This window comes from Prionailurus bengalensis, chromosome D1, assembly GCF_016509475.1.
Source record: "Prionailurus bengalensis isolate Pbe53 chromosome D1, Fcat_Pben_1.1_paternal_pri, whole genome shotgun sequence".
Lineage (NCBI taxonomy): Eukaryota > Metazoa > Chordata > Mammalia > Carnivora > Felidae > Prionailurus > Prionailurus bengalensis.
In genome coordinates, this window is record NC_057346.1 from 66,183,458 (window position 1) to 66,189,594 (window position 6,137).

A 6,137-nucleotide genomic window follows, 5' to 3' on the forward strand; every position below is an offset into this window, starting at 1 on the left:
TGAGAGTTATGGACATGAATTTAAAGTGAGGCCAGTCACGGGGCGCCTGGGTGGCTCAGTTGGTTAAGTGTCTGACTTCGGCTCAGGTCATGATCTGATGGTTTGTGGGTTTGAGTCCCGCATCAGGTTCTGTGCTGACAGCTCAGAGCCTGGAGCCTGTTTCCGGTTCTGTGTCTCCCTTTCTCTCTGTCTGTCTGTCTCTCTCTCTCAAAAATAAATAAACATTAAAAAATTATTTAAAAGAAATAAAGTGAGACCAGTCACAGTCTTCAACAAAGGAGGCAAGAATGTGCAATGGGAAAAAGATAGTCTCTTTAACAAATGGTGCTGGAAAACTAGACAGCTACATGCAAAAGAATGAATCTGGACCACTCTTACACCATACACAAAAATAAACTCAAAATGGATTAAGGACGTGAATGTCAGACCTGAAACCATAAAAATCGTAGAAGAGAGAACACAAGCAGTAATTGGCTGTAGCATCATTTTTTTAGATATGTTTCCTGAACAAGGGAAACAAAAGCAAAAACAAACTATTGACTACATCAAGAAGCTTCTTTTTTTTTCTTTTTAGAGAGAGAGGGAGGGATCAAGTGAGGGAGAGGACAGAGGGAGAAAGAATCTCAAGCAGGCTCCACACTCAGCATGGAGCCTGATGTGGGACTCAATCCCATGAGTATCAGATCATGACCTGAGCCAAAACCAAGAGTCAGACACTCAACCAACTGAGCCACCTAGGCACCCTAAAAATAAAAAGCTTATGTACAGAAAAAGAAACAACAAAACTAAAAGACAACTTACTGAATGGGAGAAGATATTTGCAAATGACATATCCAATAAAGGGCTATTATCCAAAATATACAAAGAACTTCTACAACTCAACAGCAATAAAACAAATAATCCAATTAAAAATTGGGCAAAAGACATGAACAGACATTTCTCCAAAGAAGACATACAGAATAGCCAACAGACACATGAAAAGATGCTCAACATCACTTATCATTAGGGAATGCAAATCAAAACCACAGTGAGGTATCACCTCACACCTGTCAGTATGGCTAAAATAAAAAACTCAAGAAACAAGTGTTGGCAAGGATATGGAGAAAAAGGAATCCTTGTACACTATTGGTGGGAATGCAAACTGGTGCAGCCACTGTGGAAAACAGTCTGCAGCTTCCTCAAAAAACTAAAAATGGAACTATCCTATGATCCAGTAATTGTACTATTGGGTATTCATCCAAAGAATACAAAAACATGAATTAGAGTGGATATATGTACCCCTATGTCTATTGCAGTATTATTTACAATACCCAAACTATGGAAGCAGCCCAGTGTCCACTGACTGATGATAAAGAAGATGCAGTACACATGCACACACAGAATATTATTCAGCCATAAAAAGGAATGAAATCTTGCCATTTGCAACAACATGGATGGATCTAGCAAGTATAAATGCTAAGCAAAATAAGCCAGTCAGAGAAAGACAAATACCATATGATTTCACTCATATGTGGAATTTAAGAAACAAAACAAATGAATAAAGCGGGGTGGGGGGGGGGGGGACGACAAACCAAAAAACAGACTTTTACCAGAGGGGAGACTAGTGGTGGGATGGGTGAAATAGGTGAAGAGGATTAAGAGTACACTTATTTTGATGAGTACTGAGTAAATATATGGAACTGTTGAATCACTACATTGTACGCCCAAAACTAATATAACACTGTATGTTAACTACACTGGAATTAAAAACTAAAAGTGAGACCAGTCAGCATGGTTGCTGCACATGGTGCAGGCACAGAGTAAGCAAAGAGCTGGTTTTAACTAACATTGTAGTTTTGTGAAGTGAGTGTGAGAAAAAGAGGGTATACAGAGTTAAAAGTATATGCAAGTGAATCATTGTAATGACTGGCCCTAGGACCCAAATTGGTTAATGATAGGAAGAGAGGAACTCAGAGAGAGAGGGTAGGGACAGTGAAAGGTGGTAGCCAAAGGAGTGTTGGAATCAAGTTACTAGGACATGGCTGGAAGATAGAATGTGGTGGTCAAACAGTGAGATACATGAGCCTGACATGGAGGAGTTAGAGTGTTTGGAAATAACATCAAAGGTATGAACATGGGAATGAATGGCAGGGAATAGGAGAGGATAAAATCGATGGAACACTGTTATTCAAGGAACCAATATGTCAGGGTGTTGAAAGGATCATCCATGTATATAATTAAATCACCAAGAATTAAAAGAGTAGTGTTGGGGGGAGTGAAGTAAGCCAAGAGCTAAACTTTTTGAGAAATGATAGTGAATGACCCAGGGACTAGTAGATTTTGTAGATGACAGCAATAATGAAATAAGGGATACAATTTGATGGCATGAGACTCAAAGCTGGGGAGTTTTAAAGGAAGACAAAGGGAGAAATATCTGGAAGCAGTGATAAGGAACAAGGAGCACATCTACTCCAACTCTAGATCAATAATAGGAATGTGGGAGGAAAAAACCACCTTAAAAGGGCTGCAGTGAAAGCACTGTCTTAAGAGCAAGGGACAGAAGTGTCTGATGCTTCAGAATGCTCAACTTTAAATCTCCATTTTCAGTGGGATGTCTTCTCCCACCTCCCAGTTGTTCTTGGTGACTCCGACTAATTCAGCTTCTCCAGGGGATGAAGGAATGAACAAACAAATGAATAACAGGTGAGGATCTCAGCTCTAACTTACTTTATAGCCTAAGTAATCATTGTGTTTTTAGCCCTCTACCCCTGCCACTTGATATTCAGATGACTGATGTCTCCAATTCCTCACTCAGTCTTTTCTGTGGTTCTGTGGCACACATGTGCTTGATTATTATTATTGTTATCCCCCACCCCTAGCCCCCACTCCCCACACTAGATTTCTGCTTACTCTAGACTGCTCCAACAATTGTTGCTTGTCTTTTACTTTCCATATTCAAAGATTTTGTTGACATTGTTTGGGTGCTATTATCTTTTCTCCCACATTCTTTGTCCTCATTGATTTATGTCATTTAATATTGTTTACCATTATTTTTTTAAATGTTTGTTTGAGAAAGAGAACGACCAAGCACAAGCAGGGGAGGGGCAGAGAGAGAAGGAGAGAATCCCAAACAGACTCCATGTAGTCAGCACAGAGCCTGACAAAGGGCTGATCTTACAAACTGTGAGATCATGACCTGAGCCAAAATCAAAAGTCAGACACTTAACCAACTAAACCACCCAAGCACCCGTACTGTTATTTTAGTGGAGTTTTGGGAGGAAGCTGTATTTTCAGTCCACCATTTTTAATAAGATGTTGCTAACAAGAATTTTTGTTAAGGGATCAGACATGTCTGACTGGTTCACTCTTCCCAGGATGCTCCTCAGTCCCTCAAATACATAGGCTCTGACTGGCCCACCATCCAGGCTTTTGGTATATACAGACGGATCTGAACACCAGTGGTGGAATCAACTTATGCTGGCATTCCCACTTTGGTTTTGCTTCCTTTTAACTGTCACTCTTTTCAATTCCTGCCCTTCCCCTCACCCCTTACCTGCTGATACTGAGCCCTACTATTTCTGAAATTCTACACTCCAATGAGCATCCCCAGCTGGCCTTACTCTCTGGCTACCCTTCCTCAGAGCTTAGAACTGGCCCCTTTCACACACACCTACGGTCTAATTGGTCTTTATGAAACCTGTTAACTTTAATATACTTTCTATTCCCCACTGATTCATATATGCCACAAACTATTATGAACTCAGTCAGTCATGTAAGAGACAGTTTCTGTAGAACTTTCAAAAAAGAGTAATTGCTTTTTCATATGATCAGCCCCAGTACCAATCAAATTCTCATCTCCTTACCCATTTTTTAAATTTTTTTTAACGTTTATTTATTTTTGAGACAGAGAGAGACAAAGCATGAACAGGGGAGGATCAGAGAGAGGGAGACACAGAATCCAAAACAGGCTCCAGGCTCTGAGCTGTCAGCACAGAGCCCGACGCGGGGCTCGAACTCACGGACCGCGAGATCATGACCTGAGCCGAAGTCGGCCGCTTAACCGACTGAGCCACCCAGGCGCCCCTCCTTACCCATTTTTAAAATAAGTAAGATTAGAACCACTTTAGCAGCTCCCCCAATTACAAGGTCATCTGGTGTATCCAAGGAATCAAGAATCCCAAGACATTCCACATTAGTTTGCCACATGATGAAAGAAAGGTTATTAAATGCCTGTTATCTAGGCTCACAGTACAGAAGATTATATTTTCCCCTCCCTTTCCCCTCCAAGTTTCTCCCCTGGCAAACACAAGTATCTCCATTTGATCAACCATACTCCCCTTTCCCAACCTATTTCTCCTCTTCTAGACAACAGGCATGGTTTGAGTATGTCAATATCAAAGTATGTGAGTTCCCTGGAGAGTTAAGTTTTCTATATTAATTACAAATTTGGAGGCTACTATGGTTCTAGTAAAAGCAATGCTAAGACTGAATTCCCCTCTCTGATTTTTATGGCTGGGATTTGCTGGTTAGAGGCATAGGTCTAGGAAAGAAGCTAATAAAGGTGCTGGAGAGAAAGAACAAGGCTTGTAGTCATCAGGTTGTTAAAACCTTTGGACCAATCACTTAATAAAATTAGATAAAGGCCCATTGTTCTCTATTCTGGTCAGGCATCTGGCAGCCCCAGTCTTCCAGAATATACCATGACCCATGAATAAAAACATCTTTGAGAAAACAGTTGTCACAATGCCCATATGCTTGACACCATGTGAGAAACAGCTGCCAGTAGTTCATTGGCCAGACAAATGAGCACAAAATAAGACAGTAGCATATTATAGCTCAGGATGCACTAATAATGGAAGGAAGAAGTGGCAGCCAACAGAGGAGTCCAAGCTATAATACACAGTTTCTCTCTGCTTTCTGATTCCATAAGATCAGTAACCTGCAACCCTTCAAATCTGGGTAAAAAGATCGTAATTTAAGTCCAAATTAATGAGTCTGTTTGTAGTGATGGCAGTGAGTCGACAAGAGACTATATTTGATTCACAATGCCATTTAATAAGGATATCCTAGAATCAAAGAATTTTGGCATCAGAAATTACGTTGGAGGTCTCTTTATCCAACCTTCTACGCAATACAGAAATCTTTCACAATATTGCTAGAAAATGATCATCCCACCTTTCACTTCCAGTGAAAGAAAATTTAGAGACAGTTCATTTAATTGTGCCAAACAGTTGTATCTTGATACCACTCTGAGCCTTAGCTTTTCCTTCTGCAAAACTGTGAAAAATACTACCTTCTTTGCAGGAGTTAGCATAGTCCCTGGTTTATAGTAGATGCTTCCCTCCAACTGAACCAGGATCTGTATGCCTCCCTGAAACCTCCACCTACTGGAAATGATTGCCTTCTGGTTCCAGAAGGAACACTTTCCACGACAGCTCTGAAGCCAGTAATCATGTTGTCATTGCCCTGTTCTAGATGTTCCACAAATTGTGCACATGTTCCTATCTTACAAATGACATCTCCTACACAGAGTCCTTAATAATTCTACACTCCTTAATTAAAACACCAACATCATCCTCATGTAAACCTGTTAATCCAAGATTTCCCCCACTGTGCAAGAGCAATAGATTTTTTTTTAATGAAAGTCAGGATCTATTTTTTTAACTCTTTAAAAGTTATTTTTCTTTATTTCATTCTATTAAGATAATCTTGAATCTTGAATCTGTCATCCATTGACTAAGAGTAACATTGGGTAAATCTTTTTAATTTTTAAAATTTAGAGTAAATGGACAAAAATAAGAGAAAACCTTTTGAGGTGGTATCATCTGAGTAGTAGTGGAACCATAATTCTAGATTGTGATAACCACTGTCATAGTTAAAAAATGTTTCTTGCTGATTCTTTAATCATACTGTTTAAATATTAAAATATTAATGCTTAAAAGTTTCTATCATCTGTAAAATGCATTTATTTGAAATGTCATTTAGGCAATGGCTTTAACTTAATATATATTAAGGCTCATTCAATAATATTTCCCCTTCCCAAACCTGTGCTATTTATTTTAACTAAATAATATTTCCCTTTCTGGAAGAATTATTCTCTTACACTCTGCTGACCCACCATGAAAGATTATTCTCACATGCAGTTAAATCTTTAAGGG